A 26,836-nucleotide genomic window follows, 5' to 3' on the forward strand; every position below is an offset into this window, starting at 1 on the left:
TTAGGTACTTTTAAATGTTATAATTGCAGTTGTTGTAACGATATTTTAGAAGCAGACGAGTGTTTTAGGCATCCAGTAACCAATATTAGATTTGTATTTCGATGCATGGCCACCTGTAATACATCCAAATTAGTATACCTTGCTACTTGTATGTGTTGTCAAAAATTTTATGTAGGAAAAACGACAAGAAGGCTTAAGGATCGGGTTATAGAACACAAATCAGAAATAAATAGGAAAGTTCTAACAAATGCCTTATATAAGCACATAATGGAAAATGCAACACATAAGTTTAAATTTAGGTGTACAGATACAGTTGATTTGGGAGTAAGAGGTGGTGATTTAAACAACTTATTAGAGCTCAAGGAGTTACAATGGATAATTAGACTGCAGGCTGATATTAGTCCTGGTCTTAATAATGCCACTAGTATAAAGCCTGTATTAGTGAAACGATAGCAAGATAATTTATAACATAATAGTAATTAATAGTAATTTTTATGTGTAATATATTTTTTATAGTTTTTGTATAAACTTTATGCATTTTATATTACAATAGGTAATTTTTATTAGTTGTGATTTTTTAGTGGCTGGTTCTGATCATGTGATATTAATTATACCTCTATATAAATGGAATTAATTAAATGATTGTGTATGTTGATGAAGGTTTGAGAACCCGAAAGCTTCATTAAATTTGGCGTTCTGTGGTGACTTCTTGTGTTTTTTGCATATAATATGTTGTACCCACATCTACAGCAATACAGACACTGCTGTCCATTAACACGTGTGTATAGCTGGAGTATAATATGCTGTACCCACAGCTACAGCAATAAAGACACTGCAGTCCTTTAACACATGTGTTATAATATGCTGTACCCATAGAAACAGTACTAGAGACACTGCTGTCCTTTAACAGAGGTGTCTAGCTGGAGTATAATATAATGTACCCACATCTACAGCATTACACACACTGCTGTCCTTTAATGCAGATATAAAGCTGGAATATAGTATGCTGTTTTCAGTGCTACAGTGCTACAGACACTGCTGTCCTTTAATGCAGCTGTATAACTGGAGTAAAGTATGTTGTACCCTGAGCTACAGCAATACAAACGCTGCTGTCCTATAATGCAGGTATGCAGCGGGAGTATCATATGTTGTACCGACAGCTACAGCACTACAGACACTACAGTCCTTTAACACAGGTGTATAGCTACAGTATAATATGTTGTACCCACATCTACAGCACTATACATACAGCTGTGCTTTAACATAGGTGTAAAGCTGGAGTATAATATGCTGTCCCCCCATGTACATCACTACAGCCACTGCTGTCCTTTAATGCAGGTATACAGCTGGAGTTTAATATGTTGTACCCACAGCTACAGCATTACACACACTGCTGTCCTTTAATGCAGGTGTATATCTGGATTATAATATGTTGCAATGACAGCAACAGCACTAGATGCACTGCTGTGGTTTAATGCAGGTGTATAGCTGGAATATAATACATTGTACCCACATCTACAGCAATACAGACACTGCTGTTCTTTCATGCAGGTATACAGTTGTAGTATGTTGTACCCACAGCTACAGCAATACAAATACTGCAGACCTTTAACATAGATGTTATAACATGCTGTACCCACTGCTACAGCACTACAGACACTGCTGTCCTTTAACAGGGGTGCAAAGATTCAGTATAATATGTTGTACCAACAGCAACAGGACTACAGACATTCCTGTCCTATAATACAGGTGTATAGCTTGAGTATAATTAATATGTTGCACCCACAGCTACAGCACTACAGGCACTGCTATCCTTTATCACAGGTGCAAAGCTGCAGTATAATATGTTGTAGCCAGAGCTACATGACTGCAGACACTGCTGTTGTTTAATACAGATGTACAGCTGGAGTATAATATGCTGTACCCACAGCTACAGCACTACACCCACTGCTGTCAATTAACACAGGTGTGCAGCTGGATTATATTATGTTCTCCTCACAGGCACAGCACTAGACACACTGCTGTCCTTTAATACAGGTATATAGTGGGAGAACAATATGTCATCCCCATATCTACATGACTACTGACACTGCTCTCATTCAACACAGGTGTATAACAGGAGTATAATATGTTGTCCTTAGAGCTACAGCACTACACACACTGCTGTCCTTTAACACAGGTGTTCTAATATGTTGTACATGTATAGTTATAGTATAATATGTTGCCCCACAGCTACAGCACTACAGTCAATGCTGTCCTTTAACACAGGTGTTTAGCTGGGGTATAATATGTTTTACCTACAGCTACAGCAATACAGAACTGCTGTCCTTTAACAGAGGTGTATAGCTGGAGTATAATATGTTGTACCAACACTTACAGGACTACAAACACTACTATCCTTTAACAGAGGTGCACAGCTGGAGTAAAATATGTTGCACCCACAGCTATAGCACTACAGACACTGCTGTCCTTTAATAAAGGTGTATAGCTGGAGTATGATATGTTGTCCCCACAGCTACAGCAGTATGGACACTGCTGTTGTTTAACACAGGTGTTATAATATGTTATACCCACAGCTACAGTAATACAGACACTGCTGTCCTTTAACACAAGCATATAGCTGGAGTATAATATGTTGTCCCCCAACTACAACACTACACACACGGATGTCCTTTAACAGAGGTGTTATAATATTTTGCACCCACACCTACAGCACTGCAGGCATTGCTGTCATTTAACACAGGTGTACATCTGAAGGATAATAGGTTGTACCCACAGCTACAGCACTACAGACACTGCTATCATTTAATAAAGGTGTACAGCTGCAGTATAGTATGTTGTACCCACAGCTATAGCACTAAAGACACTGCTGACCTTTAACACAGGTGTATAGCTGGAGTATTATGCTTTGTCCCCACAGCTGCAGCACTACAGACACTGCTGTCCTTCAACACAGGTATATAGCTGGAGTATAATATGCTGTACCCACTGGTACTACACTACAGACACCGCTGTCCTTTAAAACAGGGTAACAGCTGGAGTATAATATATTGTACCCACAGCTACAGGACTACAGACACTACTGTTGTTTAACACGTGTACAGCTGGAGTATAATATGTTGTACCCACAGCTACAGCACTACAGACACTGCTGTCCTTTAAAAGAGGTGCTATAATATGTTGTACATGTATATCTGGAGTATAATAATTTCCCCAGAGTTAATGCACTACAGAGAATGCTGTCCTTTAACACAGGTGTATAGCTGGAGTATAATACTGTGTCCCCACAGCTGCAGCACTACAGACACTGCTGTCCTTTAATGCAGGTGTAGAGCTGGAGTATAATATGCTGTACCCACAGCTACAGCTTTACAGCTACTGCTGTCCTTTAACGCAGGTGTTATAATATGTTGTACCCATTACTACAGCACTAGAGATACTGCTGTCCTTTAATGTAGGTGTATAGCTGGAGAATAATATGTTGTACCCAGAGTTAGAGCACTACAGACATGGCTGTCCTTTAACATAGGTGTTATAATATGTTGTACCCACAGCTACAGCACTATAGACACTGCTGCCCTTTAACACAGGTGTATAGCTGGATTATAAATTGTCTCCACAGCTACAGCAATACAAACACCGTTGTCCTTTAATGCAGTGTAGAGCAAATACAGACACTGTTGTCCATTAATGCAGTGTATAGCTGGAGTGTAATATGTTGTTCCCCTATCTATGGAACTATAGACATTGCTGTCTTTTAACACAGGTGGTATAATATGTTGTACCCACAGTTACAGCACTACAGACACTTGTGTTTTTTAATACATATGGCTAGATGAAGTATAATATGTTGTCCACAAAGCTATGGCACTACACAGACTGCTGTCTATTAACACAGGTGTTATAATATGTTGTACATCTATAGCTGGAATATAATATGTTGCCCCAGAGGTTTTGCACTACAGACACTACTGTCCTTTAACACAGGTGTACAGCTGGAGTATAATATGTTGTAGCCACAGCTACAACAATATGGACACTGCAGTCCTTTAACAGAGGTGCACAGATGGAGTATAATATGTTGCACCCAAGGCAACAGGACTACAGACATTCCTGTCCTTTAATACAGGTGTATAGCTTGAGTATAATATGTTGTATGCACAGCTACAGCACTACAGACACTGCTGTCCTTTATCACAGGTGCACAGCTGCAGTATAATATGTTGTAGCCACAGCTACAGGACTAAAGACACCACTGTCAATTAATACAGGTGTACAGCTGGAGTATAATATGCTGTACCCACAGCTACAGCACTACACCCACTGCTGTGATTTAACACAGGTGTGCAGCTGGATTATATTATGTTCTCCTCACAAGCACAGCACTACAGACACTGCTGTCCTTTAATACAGGTATATAGCGGGAGAACAATATGTCGTCCCCACATCTACAACACTACTGACACTGCTCTCATTCAACACAGGTGTATACCTGGAGTATAATATGTTGTCCTTATAGCTACAACACTACAGATACTGCTGTCCTTTAACGCAGGTATTCTAATATGTTGTACATGTATAGTTGGAGTATAATATGTTGCCCCACAGCTACAGCACCTCAGAAAATGCTGTCCTTTAACACAGGTGTATAGCTGGGGTATAATATGTTGTCCGCAGAACTACAGCCCTACACACACTGCTGTTCTTTAACAGAGGTGTTATAGTACTTTGCACCCACATCTACAGCACTACACTCACTGCTATCCTTTAACACGTGTTATAATATGCTATACTCACAGCTACAGCACTAGAGACACAGCAGTCCTTTAACACAGGTGTATAGCGGGAGTACAATAGGTTGTACCCTGAGCTACAGAAATACAGCCACTGCTCTCCATTAATGCAGGCATACAGCTGGAGTATCATATGTTGTACTGACAGCTACAGAACTAGAGACACTGCTGTCCTTTACCACAGGTGTATAGCTAGAGTATAATATGTTGTCCCATCATGTACATCGCTACAACCACTGCTGTCCTTTAATGCAGGTATACAGCTGGAATATAATATGTTATATCCACAGCTACAGCACTACAGACACTGCTGTCCTTTACCACAGGTGTATAGCTAGAGTATAATATGTTGTCCCATCATGTACATCACTACAACCACTGCTGTCCTTTAATGCAGGTATACAGCTGGAATATAATATGTTGTATCCACAGCTACAGCACTACAGACACTGCTATCCTTTAAGCAGATGTGAAGCTGGAATATAATATGTTGTACCCACATCTACAGCACTACAGACACTACTGTCCATTAACACGTGTGTATAGATGGAGTATGATATGTAGTATAATATGTTGTACCCACAGCTACAGCAATACAGACACTGCAGTGCTTTAACACATGTGTTATAATATGCTGTACCCATAGCAACAATAGTAGAGACACTGCTGTCCTTTAACAGAGGTGTCTAGCTTGAGTATAATATATTGCACCTACATCTACAGCATTACACACACATCTGTCCATTAATGCAGGTGTATAGCTGGAATACAATATGTTGCATCCACATCTACAGCAATACAGACACTGCTATTCTTCCATGCAGGTATACAGTTGGAGTATAATATGTTGTACCCACAGCTGCAGCAATACAAACACTGCAGACCTTTAACACAGATGTTATAACATGTTGTTCCCACTGCTACTGTGCTACAGACACTGCTGTCCTTTAACCAGGTGCATAGCTGTAGTATAATATGTTATACCCACAGCTACAGCACTACAGACACTGCTGTCTTTTAACAGAGGTGCACAGATGGAGTACAATATGTTGTTCCCACAGCAACAGGACAACACACATTCCTGTCCTTTAATACAGGTATATAGCTTGAGTATAATATGTTGTACTCACAGCTACAGCACTACAGACACTGCTGTCCTTAATCACAGGTGCACAGCTGCAGTATAATATGTTGCACCCACAGCTACAGAACTAAAGACACTGCTGTCATTTAATACATGTGTACAGCTGGAGTATAATATGCTGTACCAACAGCTACAGAACTACACCCACTGCTGTCATTTAACACGGATTATATTATGTTCTCCTCACAGGCTCAGCACTACAGACACTGCTGTCCTTTAACACAGGTATATAGCGGGAGAACAATATGTCATCCCAACATCTAATGCACTACTGACAATGCTGTCATTCAACACAGGTGTATACCTGGAGTATAATATGTTGTCCTTAGAGCTATGGCACTATTAATACTGCTGTCCTTCCACACAGATGTTATAATATGTTTTACCCACAGCTACAGCACTACAGACACTGCTGTCCTTTAATGCCAGTGTACAGCTGAAACATAACATGTTGTACCCACAGCTACAGCACTACAGACACTGCTGTCCATTAACGAAGGGGTATAGCTGCACTATAATATGTTGCCAAACAGCTACAGCACTACACACACTGCAGTCCCTTTACACAGTTGTTATAATATGTTAGACACAGCTACAGTAATACAGCTATTGCCGTCCTTTAACAGAGGTGTCTAGCTGGAGTCCAATATATTGCATCGACATCTACAGCACTACAGACACAGCTATCTTTTAATATAGGTGTATTATTTTTTATTTATTTATTTATTTATTTAAATTTGTTGACCGGGAGTGTCCGACTGGATGTAGGTCCATTTTCAGCGGAGGCCCGGGGAGGAAAGCTCCACAGTTAAAATAAACAGACAGTATATACATTGGATTACATAGTGAATAACAATTTACATAGCAATTACTTACAACATATTTCCAGATGAAGAACATAGTACATCAGTAGACAACTAGAATCTTTATCTGTGAAGTGCATACCAGACATTAACAAATGTTACAAGAAGAAGCAGTTTGTGCTGCATAATAAGTACTGGCTTGTGAGCACCTGAGCTTGCTATAATCAAGGTAGTTAGTGGAGTGGAAAGAAAGGTAGTGGTTGGATGGGGTGGATGATATTAGAGTGGGAGTTGCAAGGGCATAGCCAGCATGTTTTTAGTTGCGCTTTTAGTAAAGTTTTGAAGTGGGTGCATGATGGTATGGAGGTAATTGTGGGTGGGAGTGAGTTCCATAATTTGGCTATGGCGCAAGAGAATAGTGCTTCACCAGCAGAGTTATTGGCCTTAGTGATCTGCAAGTGATTTTTGCTGCTGGATCTTAGTGGTCTGGTGGTGCGATAGGGTTGGAGTAGATTCTGGAGGGATGGGACATTTAGTGGATGGTTTACTAGTTTGTGGGTGAGTGAGAGTTGATACCACTGAAGGAGGTGAGGGAGTTCAAGCCAGCCCAATTCAGCAAGTGAGAGACAGTGGTGACTACGGTAGGATGCCCCTGTGGTGAATTTGGTGATTTTGTTGTAGCAGGTCTATAGCTTGTTTAGATCACATTGCCATAGGTTGGTATATATTGGAGAGGCATAAAGTAGGGTGGAGATAAGGTGGGAATTTGCTATTGAAATCTTTGCTGCTTTGGTGAGAAATTGCTTATTTCTGTATAACGCTCCTAGGTTTTTGTGGACTTTTTTTATAGTCATGGATATGTGAATGTCAAATTTTAGTTTATTGTCTATTTCCACTTCTAGCAATTTGGTGTGTTCAGTTGGGTATATAGTGGTGTTGTCTTTTGCTGTGATGTTAAAGTGAGAGTTGTTTTGAGTATGTTTGGTGGGTTGGAAGATGAGTAGTTTAGTTTTGTTTGGGTTGAGTATTAATCGGGCATCGGATAACCATGTTTCAACAGAGGAAAAGGCTTCCTGTGTGACGACTTTTTGCAGTTTTGGTAGGGACTGGGCTGAGCAGATGATGGTCGAGTCATCTGCGTATTGTATGAGTGTGCCATGTTTGGTGGCAGAGGCTAGATTATTGGTGTAAACAGAGAAGAGTAGGGGTCCAAGGATGGATCCTTGGGGAACCCCTATGGAGAGAGGTAGTTGGGGAGATATGTCATTCTGCCATACAACGGATTGTTGGCGGTCAGACAGGTAACTCTGAAACCAGTTGGTGACCGATTGTGAGAAGGATAGGTTATTGAGGACAGAGATAAATTGTTTGTGTGGGACCATGTCAAATGCTTTAGATAGGTCTAGTAAAGTAGCAGAGGAGAAGTAGCCATTGTTTTTATGCTGAAGGACGGTGTTAGTAAAGGAGAGTAAGGCAGTGGTGGTGCTATGGTTTGGTCGGAAACCATGCTGAGTACTGGAAAGGAGGTTGTTAGTAAGGAGGCAGTCTGGGACCTGAGAGTGTATGCATCTCTCTAGTATTTTGGAGAGTGGAGAGAGAATAGCTATGGGCCGGTAATTGGTTAGTTCTGTGGAGGGTCCCCCTTTGTGGAGGGGAATTATATGTGATAATTTCCACAGTGTGGGAACGTAACTTTCTGACAGAGATCGGTTAATCAAGATGGATACTGGGTAGGCCAGAGCATCAGCTGCGGTTTGTAGATATTCACTTGGGAGGCTGTCTGCTGCTAATTTGGTGGGTTTAAGTTTAGTTAAGAGTTTTTTATGTTGGAAGTAGGTACAGGAGAAAAAGAGAAGGCAATGGGGAGATTACTAGTTGAAGGTGTGGGTTGCAGGGGAGGGGGGTTGTGTTGTTTAGCTAATGATAGTGTGGTTTGGGTGAAGTGTGTGTTGAATGAGGAAGCAATATTTTCTGAGGAGTGAGGCATGTTAGGAGGGGGGGGGTACTGACTTTACCTGGGTGGAGGATGGAGTTTATGGAAGACCAGAACTGTTTGGGGCTGTGTTGTGAGGAGTCTAGGGCAGACTGATAGTATTGGGATTTGTCCTGTTTTATCAGCTTTTTGACTCTATTGCATAGTTCTAGGAATTTCTGTCTAGATGAGGGGGTTTTGGTTTTGTGCCAGTGCTCCCAGGCTTTATCCCTGTTTTTCATTTCTGGCTTAGTGGATTTCTGTAGCCATGGGGAAGGTTGTGCTTTGGTTCTAGAGAACCTTATGGGGGCATGGTAATTAAGGATGTTCAGGAAGGTAGTATTAAAAAATTCAACTGCATCAACTAGACTGAGGTACTTTAGAGGATGCCAGTTACATTCTTTGAGGGATGAGATGAATGTGAGTGGGTTAAAGTTTAGTTTTTTACGTATTTGACGGTAGATGACAGGTTTAGCTTGGTATAGTTATTTTTTGAGTAGGAATGCTGGGGAGTGATCACTGAGGCTATCTGATAAGCAGCCTGTTAAATATGTGTACAGCTGGAGTATAGCTGGAGTATACTATGTTGTCCCCACATGTAGAGCACTACAAACACTGTTGTCCTTTAATGCAGGTACACAGCTGGAGTATAATATATTGTACCCACAGCTACAGCAATGCAGACACTACAAGCATTGCTGTCATTTAACACAGGTGTACATCTGAAGGATAATATGTTGTACCCAGACCTACAGCACTACAGACACTGCTATCATTTAATAAAGGTGTACAGCTGGAATATAGTATATTATACCCACAGCTACAGCACTACAGACACTGCTGACCTTTATCACAGGTAAATAGCAGGAGTATAAGGCTTTCTCCCCACAGCTGCAGCACTACAGACACTGCTGTCATTCAACGCAGGTGTACAGCTGGAGTATAATATGCTGTACCTACTGGTACAACACTACAGAATCTGCTGTCCTTGAAACAGGTGTACAGCTGGAGTATAATATATTGTACTCACAGCTACAGGACTACAGACACTACTGTTGTTTAACACGTGTACACCTGGAGTATAATATGTTGTACCCACAGCTACAGCACTGAAGACAATGCTGTCCTTCTACACAGATGTAACAATATGTTGTACCCATAGCTACAGCACTACAGACAGTACTGTCCTTTAATGCATGTGCATAGGTGAAATATAATATATTGTACCCACAGCTACAGCACTACAGACACTGCTGTCGTTCCACACAGATGTTGTAATGTTGTACCCACAGCTACAGCACTACAGATGCTGCTGTCTTTTAACAAATGAGTATAGCTGCACTATAATATGTTGCCCCACAGCTACAGCATTACAGACGCTGCAGTCGTTTTACACAGGTGTAGAGCTGTAGCATAATACTTTGTCCCCACAGCTACAGCATTACGAACACTGCTGTCATTTAACACAGGTGTTATAATATGTTATACCCACAGCTACAGTAATACAGCTTCTGCTGTCCTTTAACACACATGTATAGCTGGACTATAATATGCTATCCCCAGAACTACATCCCTACACACACACTGCTGTTTTTTAACAGAGGTGCTATAATATTTTGCACCCACATCTACAGCACTACAGCCACTGCTGTCCTTTAACACGTGTTATAATATGTTGTACCCACAGCTACACCACTAAAGACACAGCTGTCCTTTAACACAGGTGTATATAGCTGGAGTATAATATCTTGTACCCTGAGCTACAGGACTACAGCCACTGCTGTCCTTTAACACATGTTATAATATGTTGTACCCACAGCTACAGCACTACGCACACTGCTGTCATTTAACACAGGTGTTATAATATGTTATATCCACAGCTACAGTAATACAGCTACTGCTGTCCTTTAACACAGCATAAGCTGGAGTATAATATGTTTTCCCCAGAACTGCAGCCCTACACACACTGCTGTTCTTTAACAGAGGAGTTATAATATTTTGCAGCCACACCTAGAGCACTACAGCCACTGCTGTCCTTTAACGCATGTGTTATAATATATTGTACCCACAGCTACAGCACTAGAGACACAGCTGTACTTTAACACAGGTGTATAGCCGGAGTATAATATGCTGCACCCACAGCTACAGCTATACAGACACTGCAGTCCTTTAACACATGGAGTATACTATATTGTCCCCCAAGTACAGCAATACAAACACTGCTATCCTTTAATGCAGGTATAGAGCTGGAATATAATATACTGTATCCACAGCTAAAGCACTACAGACACTGCTGTCCTTTAAGAAGGCGTGAAGCTGGAATATAATATATTGTACCCAAATCTACAGCACTACAGACACTGCTGTCCATTAACACATGTATAGTTGGAGCATAATATGTTGTACCCACAGTTACAGCAATACAGACACTGCAGTCCTTTAATACATGTGTTATAATATGTTGTACCCACATCTACAGCACTACAGACACTGCTCTCCTTCAACACAGGTGTATAGCTGGAGTATAATATATTGTACCCACATCTACAGCACAATAAACAGTGCTGTCCTTTAATGCAGGTATACAGCTGGAATATAACATGCTGGACCCACTGCTACAGTGCTACATACACTGCTGTCCTTTAATGTAGGTGTACAGCTGGAGCATAATATGTTGTACCCACAGCTACAGCACTACAGAAACTGCAGCCCTTTTATAGAGGTGTAGAGCTGGAGTATAATACTTTGTCCCCACAGCTACAACAGTGCGGACACTGCTGTCATTTAACACAGGTGTTATAATATGTTATACCCACAGCTACAGTAATACAGCTACTGTTGTCCTTTAACACAGGCGTATAGCTGGAGTATAATATGTTGTACCCTGAGCTACAGCAATACAGACACTGCTGTCCATTAATGCAGGTATACAGCTGGAGTATCATATGTTGTACTGACAACTACAGAACTAGAGACACTGCTGTCCTTTATCACAGGTGTATAGCTAGAGTATACGTTGTCCCATCATGTACATCACTACAGCCAATGCTGTCCTTTAATGCAGGTATATAATGGAGTATAATATGTTGGACCCAGAGCTACAGCACTACACACACACTGCTGTCCTTTAATGCAGGTATATAGATGGAGTATAATATGTTGGACACACAGCTACAGCACTATACACACTGCTGTCCTTTAACACAGGTGTATAGCTGGATAATATGTTGTACAGACAGCTACAGCACCAGAGGCGCTGCTGTCCTTTAGGGCAGTTGTGTAGTTGGAATATAATATGTTGTACTCACAGCTACAGCCCTATAGACACTGCTATCCTTTAAGACAGGTGTATAGCTGGAGAATAATATTTTCTGCAACAGCTAGAGCGCTACAAACATCGCTGTGTTTTAACACAGGTGTTATAGTCTGTTGTGCGTGCATAAGTGAAGTAAAATATGTTGCCCCACAGCTACAGCAGTACAGACACTGCTGTCTTTTAACAGAGGTGTATAGCTGGAGTATAATATGTTAGCCCTACAGCTACAGAAGTACAGACACTGCTGCCATTTAACACAGGTGTTATAATATGTTCTACCCACAACTACAGCACTACACACACTACTGCCCTTTAACACAGGTGTATAGCTGGATAATATGTTGTACCAACAGCTACAGCACCAGAGACACTGCTGTCCTTTAGGGTAGTTGTGTAGCTGGAATATAATATGTTGTACTCACAGCTTCAGCACTATAGACACTGCTATCCTTTAAGACAGGTGTATAGCTGGAGAATAATATTTTCCGCAACAGCTAGAGCGCTACAAACATTGCTGTGTTTTAACACAGGTGTTATAGTCTGTTGTACATGCAAAAGTGAAGTATAATATGTTGCCCCACAGCTACAGCAGTACAGACACTGCTGTCTTTTAACAGAGGTGTATAGCTGGTGTATAATATGTTGGCCCTACAGCTACAGAAGTACAGACACTGCTGCCATTTAACACAGGTGCTATAATATGTTGTACCCACAACTACAGCACTACACACACTGCTGTCCTTCAACACAGGTTTTATTATATGTTGTACCCACAGCTACAGCAATACAGACACTGTTATCTTTTAATGCACGTCTATAGCTGGAGTATATTATGTTGCCCACATAGCTACAGCACTAATGACATTGCTGTCCTTTAACACTGGTGTATAGCTGGAGTATAAAACGCTATCCCCACAGCTACAGCTCTACAGACACTGCTGTCCTTTAATGCAGTGTATCACTGGAGTATATGCTGTTCCCATATCTACTGCACTACACACAATGCAGTCTTTCAACACAGGTGGTATAATATGTTGTATCCACAGCTATAGCACTACAGAGACTGGTGTCCTCTAACACAAGTGCATAGCTGGAGTATAATAATTTGTCTCCACAGCTACAGCACTACACACTCCGCTGTCCATTTACAGATGTGTTATAATATGTTATAACCACAGTTGCAGCAATACAGAAATTGCATTCCATTAACAGAGTTGTATAGCTGGAGTATAATATGTTGCCCCCACATATACAGCACTACAGAAACTGCAGTCCTTTAACACAGGTGCTATAATATGTTGTAACCTCAGCTACAGCAGTAGAGACACTGCTGTCCTTTAACAGAGGTGTACAGCTGGAGTATAATATATTGTTCCCATAACTACGGGACTACAGACACTGCTGCCCTTTAACACAGCTGTTATAATATGTTGTACACACAGTTACAGCACTCGAGACATTGCTGTCCTTTAATGCAGATGTATAGGTGGAGTATAATATATTCTACTCACAGCTACAGCACTACAGACACTGCTGTCCTTTAAAACAGGTGCACAGCTGGAGTATAATATATTGTACCCACAGTTGCAGGACTAGAGACACTACTGTCATTTAACACAATTGTACAGCTGGAGTACAATATTTTGCACCCACAGCTACAGCACTACAGACATTGCTGTCTTTTAACAGAGGTGCTATAATATGTTTAAGATGTATATCAGGAGTATACTATGTTGGCACAGAGTAACTCCACTACAGAGAATGCTGTTCTTTAACACAGGTGTGTAGCTGGACTATAATACTGTGTTCCCACAGCTGCAGCACTACAGACACTGCTGTCCTTTAATGCAGGTGTATAGCTGGAGTATAATATGCTGTACCTAAAGCTATGGCACTACAGAGATGGCTGTCCTTTAACACAGGTGATATAATACATTGTACATGTATATCTACTCAAACAAGTGACTCTATACCTAAAAACCTCTGGAACCAGGCAGAATAACTCCTAACAAAAACAGGTTCCTTCTGAATAAAACTAAGGAAGCTGCCATTAAACCTGGTTACCTTTAAGACACAGGGAAATCTTTGTGGTGTAGTCCCCGCTCCGCTTCGCCCTCGCTACGCTCGGGCTTGCTCCGCTCCCCTCCCTGCCCCCTATTCCCACCCGCCCCCACTACCTCTACATTTATTCTGTCATCAAGCCCATCCCCCTTACCACTACCCAATCAAAACTGTCCACTCCTCCCCCCTCCATTTCTCTGCCTGTCCCTACTACTAAGGCTACTCCACCCACCTACCAAACTCTCTCCAATTAACACACCCTACTATTACCTCCAGCTTTCTACGGACCATAGTACCTCCCCTAGCTCTATCCACGTAGTAACCTCACCCATCACCATGTATAGAAATTCATTTACCACCCTCCCCCTTGTACTTTTACTCCTTATTTTACCTTATCTCTTAACAACCTATGAAACCCAAGCCCTAACAGGAGTCTACCTTCCCAAGGGTCAGACCTCCCTGTATTCCCATAATCCCACTACTCTCATCCCTCCCTCTCTCTACCCTGCTACTCACCTGATCCCTAAAAGTACTCACCTTACTCTTCGTTACCCAAAAGTATCCTCAATAAGGGACCATCTTAAACTACTAACTAGACTACAAAAAATACTAGATTATTTGAAAAAATCCATCACAAAAGACGGCGATATCCACCCTAACCCAGGCCCTAGTAGTGACCTAGGCCCTAACCTCCTCCATGCAGCCATAAGCCCAGCGGACTCCCTCTTTATGCTTCATCTCAATATAAGAAGCATCAGCAATAAAGTCCATAGCTTACATGCCATGCTCGAAACCCACTCCCCCGACATTATGTGTTTATCAGAAACTTGGCTCAAACCAAGCACTAAGGATGAGGAAATTATCCCACCTGGGTATAACATCCTCAGGGCTGATCGAACAACTAGAAAGGGCGGTGGAATAGCTGTCATGTTCAAGAACTACTTGAACATCACAATGAACTTACTCCAACCCCCAAAAGTTCCTAACCTGGAACTGATTGCCCTGAAGCTATCCCTGAACAGACAAAAAAGTATTAATCTCATAGTAACCTACCTACCACCAGGCAAAAATGTCGAAAACCTTGAACAAACCCTTAGTTGGCTCGCTAATAACTATCCCCAAGAAACTATAATATTAGGAGATGTTAATATTGACTGGTCTCTCTACTCTGCTCAATCAAATCCTCTCCCCATTAACTTACATGGTTTCTCCTAAAATATTCTTTCTCCCACTAGAATTGGACATGCCCAACAAAAGGAGAGCATTATTGACTGGATTCTAACTAATAGGAATCCTAACAACTATACCACAGTGACCACCTTGCTACCTTTATTATAAAACACAAATGTCCAACTACGAATCCCCCCATAACTAGATTAGTAAGGAACAGCAAGAATTTTGTCCCTGACCAATTTCTAGCTGATCTCAAGGCTTGTAACTGGCACATCCTAAAAACCCTACCTTTAGATGAAAGTGTATCATACTTTAATGACACTTTCCTCAAGATACTCGATTCTCATGCTCCCAAACGACTTACTAGAACTAGGGAACGTATAGCACCTTGGCTAACACAAGATACTAAATCTAAAATTAGAATCAGAGACCAGGCCTGGAACAAATGGAGAACCACAAAAACCCCCCTAGATCGCATCAAGTTCCTCCAGCTTAGAAATTCAACCAAAGCAGCCATTAAGTCTGATAAAAAACAATATTTCTGTCACCTCCAAGACAAACATCAGTATAATCCTAAAAAATTCTGGGCTGGTTTCAACCACCTCCTACATCCAGGTAAATCTACTACCCCACCCTGAAAAACTCATGGATAAAGATCCAACAGAAATAGCCAACTCCTTTAATTCTTTTTTTACTGAGACCATCCAGTCCCTTGCCAGTAAGCTTGCCACTTCTCCCTCGGTGGCAACCCCAACCATAGATCCAACCCAAACTGCTTTCAACCTACAGCCCACCTCCACCTCCTATATTCGTACCCTTTTTAAAAAACTTAAACCAACCACCCTAGCGGCTGATTTGCTCCCAGCCAAATACTTACAAATAGCATCTGACGCCATAGCCTACCCTGTCTCAATCTTGATCAACCGGACCATTTCTGAAGCTTCTATTCCCTCTATTTGGAAAATCTCTTATATCATCCCCCTCCATAAAGGAGGGTCCTCCACTGACACTTCTAACTATAGACCCATAGCCATACTGTCTCCCCTAGCCAAAATTATGGAACGCTGTGTCCACAAACAACTCATTACCCACCTCACACAAAATAACTTCCTATCGAAAACCCAACATGGCTTTCGCCCCCATCACAGCACAACCACTGCTCTCCTCTCCTTTGTTGACTCAGTCAACCACAACCGCAATAACAAATTAATATCCTCTGCGCTCTTTCTAGACCTATCGAAAGCCTTCGATATGGTCAACCACCAACTACTGCTCCAGTCACTGGAAACCTTTCATCTTAGCAAGCCAACCATAAGTTGGTTTAATGCCTACCTCTCTTGCAGAAAACAGGCGGTTCAGTGGCAAAACAGCCTATCAGACCCACTCCCCACCAATATTGGTGTCCCCCAAGGATCTATTCTCGGTCCCCTTCTTTTTTCCATATTCATAAATGGTCTACACTCTATTATTCCCAAGGCCACCTGCATTCAATATGCAGATGACTCCACCCTGATCTGCTCTGACGTCTCTCTCGCCAAACTCCAATCCACTACCCAAAACTGTTTTTCCACAGTCGAAAAATGGTTCTCGGAACTTAAACTCCTACTCAACCCAACCAAAACCAAATTACTTCTATTTTTCCCCACTTCAGCTACTGCTCAAGCTATAGAACCCCCCAACACCAATAACCCAACCTTCCATGTGTCCTCCAACAATGGGACCATTATCTACCCCGTCTCCCACACTAAACTATTAGGGGTGACCATAGACCATAATCTTAAATTTGATATGCATGTAAATCTAACCATTAAATCGGTCAACAAAAAACTCGGGTCAATGTATAGAATAAAGACCTTCTTAACTCCGCACACCAAACTAACTATTGCCCGAACCCACCTCCTCTCCACACTCCTTTATGCCTCCCTGATATTCTCCTTCCTCCATAAGAGAGAGCTTAATAAACTTTCTACTACCTACAATCACATAGCCAGATTCATAACTGGAATGCCCTATCGCACCCATCACTGCCTAAATCTAAGGTCTCTAGAATGGCTAAAACTGCCTAATATTCTCAAACTTAACCAGCTAACTGAGGCTTTTAAAATAATCAACCATCCAGACAAAACCCCCTCACTGAACAAAATACTCACCCCGTACTCCAACCTTAAGTCCCTCAGGTCTTCCAAAAGTCTACAAGTACTGACCATTAAATCTAACAACTCCGGTGGTGAAGCACTATATGCCAATTCCATTGGCAAATCCTGGAATGCCCTTCCAAACAACCTAAGACTTATGTCCTCTCAGTACCAATTTAAAATACATCTCAGAGCACTCCTGAAATCTCAATGGTTATGCCCTTGCTCCAATCCAGACTAATAGCTATCATCCCTGCCTGACCTAGGCCTCTCTCAGCCTCCACCTAACCCAAAAACCTAAGAGTCCACTATTTAGCCCTGTTTGTCTGGCTGTTTAATCTGTATCTCTTTAAATCATATATATAACTCTTGCTTGCTTTATTTGCCCTTTAAGCGTCAGTGTATTTACTTGTATTTACTTGTTTTAACTTCATCATTGTATTTGTTTATCTAACCATGATCTTGGAGCTTTTTTCCCCGGGCCTCCACTGAAAATGGACATGTATCCAGTTGGACTAGCCCGGTCAACAAATGTAAAATAAAATAAAAATAAATAAATAAATAAAATAAAATCTAGAGTATATATATATATATATATATATATATATATATATATATATATATATATATATATATGTTTCACCAGAGTTACTGCACTACAGACACTGCTGTCCTTTAACACAGGTGTATAGCTGGAGTATACTATGATGTACGCATAGGTACAGCACTACAGGCACTGCTGTCCTTTAACACAGGTGTACAGCTGGATTAAATTATGTTGTACCCACAGCTACAGCACTAAAGAAACTTCTGTCATTTAACACAAATGTTATAATATGTTGTACCCACAGCTACAACACTACAGAGACTGCTGTCCTTTAATTCAGTTGTTATAATATGTTGTTCCTACAGCTACAGCACTACGGACACTGCTATCCTTTAACACAGGTGTATAACTGGAGTCTAATATGTTGTCCCCAAAGCTATGGCACTACACAGACTGCTGTTCTTCAGCACAGGTGTTGTACATGTAAATCTGGAGTATATGCTGCCCTAGAGTTACTGCATTGTCCCTACAGCTACAGCACTACGGACACTGATATACTTTAACACAGGCGTATAGCTGGAGTACTATATGATGTCCGCAAAGCTATGGCACAACATAGACTGCTGTCCTTCAACACAGATGCTATAAAATGCTGCAATTGTAAATCTGGAGTAAAATATGGTGCCCTAGAGTTACTGCAGATATAATATGATAAACCCACAGCTACAGCACTATAGACACTGTTGCTTTTTAACACAGGTCAAAAGCTAGAGTATAATATGTTGTACCAACAGCTACATCACTTCAGACACTGTTGTCCTTTAACACAGGTGTGCAGCTGAATTGTATAATGTTATCCCCACAGGTACAGCACTCCAGACACTGCTGTCCTTTAAATACAGGTATATAGTGGGAGAACCATACTTCATCCCCACATCTTCGGCACTAATGACATTGCTGTCGTTCAGCACAGGTGTATACCTGGAGTAAAATATGTTGCCCCACAGCTACAGCACTTCAAACAATGTTATCCTTTAATACATGTGTACATCTGGAGAATAATACTTTGTTCTCACAGCTACAGCATTACAGATACTGCTGTCCACAGCTACAGCACTACAGACACTGTGATCCTTTAACGCAGATGTACAGCTGTAGTATAATATGCTGTACCCACAGGTAAAGCACTACAGACACTGCTGTCCTTTAACACAGGTGTTATAATATGTTGTATCCACAGCTAGAGCACTATAGACACTGCTGTCCTTTAACAGAGGTATTTAGCTAGAGTATTATATGTTGTCCCAACAGCTACAGCACTACACAAACTGCAGACGTCTCCAGGTGCATCTGCAGTTAACTCCTACTAATGCCTCTAGGTGTCAAATGTTGCTTGTTCATATTTGCATCAATAATCCTAAAACTATGCTATGTACAATGTTTTAGATGGTTTCATCTTAAAGCTTATAGAATGGCAAATTCAATTGCATTAATATTTGACCTCTGTCTAGTGCAGTTGAATAGATATCAACTGTCATTTTTATAATATTCATTTCTATACAGATACATTTCACATTTTTCTAGATATCTCAACAAACAGGTAAGACAGGCAGAGCTCCTTAGCCTCATATGCAAGCTCACAGCTAGGTGAATAAAATGCTGCTGACAGTATGTGTGTAACTTGAGTGGTTGCTGAGATATTGTAAGTTGTTTACAAAATATTACAAATGCAATAGTTACTCTGTGAATTATCACATTCAGTTAAAGACCTAGAACCTAAAGAATACTACCAATATAAATGTAGTTTGTGCTGAATAATTTGACATTTATACTTCTTTAATAATCCCTATGGTTTCAGGGATAAGAACATTTGTTTGAAATGTGAGGACATAATTTGATTCTGTCAAAAGGCTTAGGCTCCACCCATTGGAAGAAACAGTGCAAACGTTGTGAGCCCCACTGGAGTGAATGAGTTAACAGAGATGTTACAATATGTTTTAATCACAGCTACAACACTATAGACACTGCTGTCCTTTAATGCAGGTGTATAGGTGGAGTATAATATATTGTACCCACAGCTACAGAACTACAGACACTGCTATCCTTCCGCACAGATGTTGTAATATGTTCTACCAAAGCTACAGCTTTATAGAGAGTGATGTCCTTTAATGGAGGTATATAGCTGAAGTATACTGTAATATGTTGTACCCACAACTAGAGCACTACATTTACTGCTGTCTGTTAACACAGGTAAATAGCTGGAGTATAACATATTGTACCCACCACTACAGCACTACAGATACTGCTGTCTTTTAACACATGTGTATAGCTGGAGTATAATATGTTGTACCCACAACTACAGACACTGCTGTCCTTCCACACAGATGTTATATGTTGTACCCACATCTACAGCACTACAGACACTGCTGTCCTTTAATGCAGGTGCATAGGTGGAGTATAATATATTGTACCCACAGCTACAGCATGACAGACACTGTTGTCCTTCCACACAGATGTTGTAATATGTTGTACCCACATCTACAGCACTAAAGACACTGCTGTCCTTTAATGCAGGTGTACAGCTGGAGCATAATATGTTGTACCCACAGCTACAGCACTACAGACACTGCTGTTCTTTAATCGAGGGATATAGCTGCACTATAATAGGTTTCCTCACAGCTACAGCACTACAGAAACTGCAGTCCATTTTACACAGGTGTAGAGCTGTAGTATAATACTTTGTCCCCACAGCTACAGCACTATGGACACTGCTAATATATAATATGTTATAGCCACAGCTACAGTAATACAAATACTGCTGTCCTTTAACACAAGCGTATACCTGGAGTATAATATGTTGTCCCCAGAACTACAGCCCTACAGACACTGCTGTTCTGTAACAGAGGTGTTATAATATTTTGACCCACATCTACTACAGCACTACAGGCACTGCAGTACTTTAACATGTGTTATAATATGTTGTACCCACATCTACAGCAATACAGACACAGCTATCCTTTAACATAGGTGTATAGCTGGAGTATACGATATTGTCCCCCACGTACAGCATTACAAACGCTGCTGTCCGTTAATGCAGGTATACAGCTGGAATATAATATGTTGCATCCACAGCTAAACCACTACAGACACTGCTATCCTTTAAGCAGGTGTGAAGCTGGAATATAATATGTTGTACCCACAGCTACAGCAATAAAGACACTGCAGTCCTTTAACACATGTGTTATAATATGCTGTACCCATAGCAACAGCACTAGAGACACTGCTGTCCTTTAACAGAGGTGTCTAGCTGCAGTATAATATATTGTACCCACATCTACAGCATTACACACACTGCTGTCCTGCAATGCAGGTATACAGCTGGAATATAGTATGTTGTTCTCAGTGCTACAGTGCTACACACACTGCTGTCCTTTAATGCAGGTGTATAACTGGAGTAAAGTATGTTGTACCCTGAGCTACAGTAATACAGACGCTGCTGTCCTATAATGCAGGTATGCAGCGGGAGTATCATATGTTGTACCGACAGCTACAGCACTACAGACACTGCAGTCCTTTAACACAGGTGTATAGCTACGGTATAATATGTTGTACCCACATCTACAGCACTATACATACAGCTGTGTTTTAACACAGGTGTATAGCTGGAGTATAATATGCTGTCCCCCCATGTACATCACTACAGCCACTGCTGTCCTTTAATGCAGCTATACAGCTGGAGTTTAATATGTTGTACCCACAGCTACAGCATTACACACACTGCTGTCCTTTAATGCAGGTGTATATCTGGAGTATAATATGTTGTAATGACAGCTACAGCACTAGAGGCACTGCTGTGGTTTAATGCAGGTGTACAGCTGGAATATAATACATTGTACCCACATCTACAGCAATACAGACACGGCTGTTCTTTCATGCAAGTATACAGTTGTAGTATGTTGTACCCACAGCTACAGCAATACAAATACTGCAGACCTTTAACATAGATGTTATAACATGCTGTGTCCACTGCTACAGCACTACAGACACTGCTGTCCTTTAACAGGGGTACAAAGATTCAGTATAATATGTTGTACCAACAGCAACTGGACTACAGACATTCCTATCCTATAATAGAGGTGTATAGCTTGAGTATAATATGTTGCACCCACAGCTACAGCACTACAGGCACTGCTGTCCTTTCTCACAGGTGCAAAGCTGCAGTATAATATGTTGTAGCCACAGCTACATGACTGCAGGCACTGCTGTTGTTTAATACAGATGTACAGCTGGAGTATAATATGCTGTACCAACAGCTACAGCACTACACCCGCTGCTGTCAATTAACACAGGTGTGCAGCTGGATTATATTATGTTCTCCTCACAGGCACAGCACTAGACACACTGCTGTCCTTTAATACAGGTATATAGTGGGAGAACAATATGTCGTCCCCATATCTACAGCACTACTGACACTGCTCTCATTCAACACAGGTGTATAACAGGAGTATAATATGTTGTCCTTAGAGCTACAGCACTACACACACTGCTGTCCTTTAACACAGGTGTTCTAATATGTTGTACATGTATAGTTATAGTATAATATGTTGCCCCGCAGCTACAGCACTTCAGTCAATGCTGTCCTTTAACACAGGTGTATAGCTGGGGTATAATATGTTGTACCTACAGCTACAGCACTACAGACACTGCTGTCCTTTAACAGAGGTGTATAGCTGGAGTATAATATGTTGTACCGACACTTACAAGACTACAGACACTACTATCCTTTAACAGAGGTGTACAGCTGGAGTAAAATATGTTGCACCCACAGCTATAGCACTACAGACACTGCTGTCCTTTAACACAGCTGTATAGCTAGAGTATGACATGTTGTCCCCACAGCTACTGCAGTATGGACACTGCACTTGTTTAACACAGGTGTTATAATATGTTATACCCACAGCTACAGTAATACAGACACTGCTGTCCTTTAACACAAGCATATAGCTGGAGTATAATATGTTGTCCCCCAACTACAGCACTACACACACTGATGTTCTTTAACAGAGGTGCTATAATATTTTGCACCCACACCTACAACACTACAGGCATTGCTGTCATTTAACACAGGTGTACATCTGAAGGATAATAGGTTGTACCCACAGCTACAGCACTACAGACACTGCTATCATTTAATAAAGGTGTACAGCTGCAGTATAGTATGTTGCACCCACAGCTAAAGCACTAAAGACACTGCTGACTTTTAACACAGGTGTATAGCTGGAGTATTATGCTTTGTCCCCACAGCTGCAGCACTACAGACACTGCTGTCCTTCAACACAGGTATATAGCTGGAGTATAATATGCTGTACCCACTGGTACAACACTACAGACACTGCTGTCCTTTAAAACTGTTGTACAGCTGGAGTATAATATATTGTACCCACAGCTACAGGACTACAGACACTACTGTTGTTTAACACATGTGTACAGCTGGAGTATAATATGTTGTACCCACAGCTACAGCACTACAGACACTGCTGTCCTTTAAAAGAGGTGCTATAATATGTTGTACACGTATATCTGGAGTATAATAATTTCCCCAGAGTTAATGCTCTACAGAGAATGCTGTCCTTTAACACAGGTGTATAGCTGGAGTATAATACTGTGTCCCCACAGTTGCAGCACTACAGACACTGCTGTCCTTTAATGCAGGTGTATAGCTGGAGTATAATATGCTGTACCCACAGCTACAGCATTACAGCTACTGCTGTCCTTTAACGCAGGTGTTATAATATGTTGTACCCATTACTACAGCAGTAGAGATACTGCTGTCCTTTAATGTAGGTGTATAGCTGGAGAATAATATGTTGTACCCAGAGTTAGAGCACTACAGACACGGCTGTCCTTTAACATAGGTGTTATAATATGTTGTACCCACAGCTACAGCACTATAGACACTGCTGCCCTTTAACACAGGTGTATAGCTGGATTATAAATTGTCTCCACAGCTACAGCAATACAAACACCGTTGTCCTTTAATGCAGTGTAGAGCAAATACAGACACTGTTGTCCATTAATGCAGTGTATAGCTGGAGTGTAATATGTTGTTCCCCTATCTATGGAACTATAGACATTGCTGTCTTTTAACACAGGTGGTATAATATGTTGTACCCACAGTTAGAGCACTACAGACACTGGTGTTTTTTTAATACATATGGATACATGGAGTATAATATGTTGTCCACAAAGCTATGGCACTACACAGACTGCTGTCTATTAACACAGGTGTTATAATATGTTGTACATCTATAGCTGGAATATAATATGTTGCCCCAGAGGTTTTGCACTACAGACACTGCTGTCCTTTAACACAGGTGTACAGCTGGAGTATAATATGTTGTATCCACAGCTACAACAATATGGACACTGCAGTCCTTTAACAGAGGTGCACAGATGGAGTATAATATGTTGCACGCAAGGCAACAGGACTACAGACATTCCTGTCCTTTAATACATGTGTATAGCTTGAGTATAATATGTTGTACGCACAGCTACAGCACTACAGACACTGCTGTCCTTTATCACAGGTGCACAGCTGCAGTATAATATGTTGTAGCCACAGCTACAGGACTAAAGACACCACTGCCAATTAATACAGGTGTACAGCTGGAGTATAATATGCTTTACCCACAGCTGCAGCACTACACCCACTGCTGTGATTTAACACAGGTGTGCAGCTGGATTATATTATGTTCTCCTCACAAGCACAGCACTACAGACACTGCTGTCCTTTAATACAGGTATATAGTGGGAGAACAATATGTCGTCCCCACATTTACAGCACTACTGACACTGCTCTCATTCAACACAGGTGTATACCTGGAGTATAATATGTTATCCTTATAGCTACAGCACTACAGACACTGCTGTCCTTTAACACAGGTGTTCTAATATGTTGTACATGTATAGTTGGAGTATAATATGTTGCCCCACAGCTACAGCACATCAGACAATGCTGTCCTTTAACACAGGTATATAGCTGGGGTATAATATGCGGTCCTCAGAACTACAGCCCTACACACACTGCTGTTCTTTAACAGAGGTGTTGTAGTACTTTTCACCCACATCTACAGCACTACAGTCACTGCTATCCTTTAACACGTGTTATAATATGCTATACTCACAGCTACAGCACTAGAGACACAGCTGTCATTTAACATAGGTGTATAGCTAGAGTACAATAGGTTGTACCCTGAGCTAAAGCAATACAGACACTGCTCTCCATTAATGCACTTATACAGATGGAGTATCATATGTTGTACTGACAGCTACAGAACTACAGACACTGCTGTCCTTTACCACAGGTGTATAGCTAGAGTATAATATGTTGTCCCATCATGTACATCGCTACAACCACTGCTGTTCTTTAATGCAGGTATACAGCTGGAATATAATATGTTGTATCCACAACTAAAGCACTACAGACACTGCTATCCTTTAAGCAGGTGTGAAGCTGGAATATAATATGTTGTACCGACATCTACAGCACTACAGACACTACTGTCCATTAACACGTGTGTATAGATGGAGTATGATATGTAGTATAATATGTTGTACCCACAGCTACAGCAATACAGACACTGCAGTGCTTTAACACGTGTTATAATATGCTGTACCCATAGCAACAATAGTAGAGACACTGCTGTCCTTTAACAGAGGTGTCTAGCTTGAGTATAATATATTGCACCCACATCTACAGCATTACATACACATCTGTCCTTTAATGCAGGTGTATAGCTGGAATACAATAATTTGCATCCACATCTACAGCAATACAGACACTGCTGTTCTTCCATGCAGGTATACAGTTGGAGTATAATATGTTGTACCCACAGCTGCAGCAATACAAACACTGCAGACCTTTAACACAGATGTTATAACATGCTGTACCCATTGCTACTGTGCTACAGACACTGCTGTCCTTTAACCAGGTGCACAGCTGTAGTATAATATGTTATACCCACAGCTACAGCACTACAGACACTGCTGTCTTTTAACAGAGGTGCACAGAGGTACACAGATGGAGTACAATATGTTGTTCCCACAGTAACAGGACAACACACATTCCTGTCCTTTAATACAGGTATATAGCTTGAGTATAATATGTTGTAACCACAGCTACAGCACTACAGCCACTGCTGTCCTTTATCACAGGTGCACAGCTGCAGTATAATATGCTGCACCCACAGCTACAGAACTAAAGACACTGCTATCATTTCATACATGTGTACAGCTAGAGTATAATATGCTGTACCAACAGCTACAGCACTACACCCACTGCTGTCATTTAACATGGATTATATTATGTTCTCCTCACAGGCTCAGCACTACAGACACTGCTGTCCTTTAATACAGGTATATAGCGGGAGAACAATATGTCATCCCAACATCTAATGCACTACTGACAATGCTGTCATTCAACACAGGTGTATACCTGGAGTGTAATATGTTGTCCTTAGAGCTACGGCACTATAGACACTGCTGCCCTTCCACACAGATGTTATAATATGTTGTACCCACAACTACAGCACTACAGACACTGCTGTCCATAAATGAAGGGGTATAGCTGCACTATAATATGTTGCCAAACAGCTACAGCACTACAGACACTGCAGTCCCTTTACACAGGTGTTATAATATGTTAGCCCCACAGCTACAGTAATACAGCCTTTGCTGTCCTTTAACAGAGGTGTCTAGCCGGAGTCCAATATATTGTATCGACATCTACAGCACTACAGACACAGCTATCTTTTAACATAGGTGTAGAGCTGGAGTATACTATGTTGTCCCCACACGTAGAGCACTACAAACACTGCTGTCCTTTAATGCAGG

This window comes from Protopterus annectens, chromosome 4.part1, assembly GCF_019279795.1.
Source record: "Protopterus annectens isolate FY-2018-M chromosome 4.part1, PAN1.0, whole genome shotgun sequence".
Classification (NCBI taxonomy): domain Eukaryota; kingdom Metazoa; phylum Chordata; order Ceratodontiformes; family Protopteridae; genus Protopterus; species Protopterus annectens.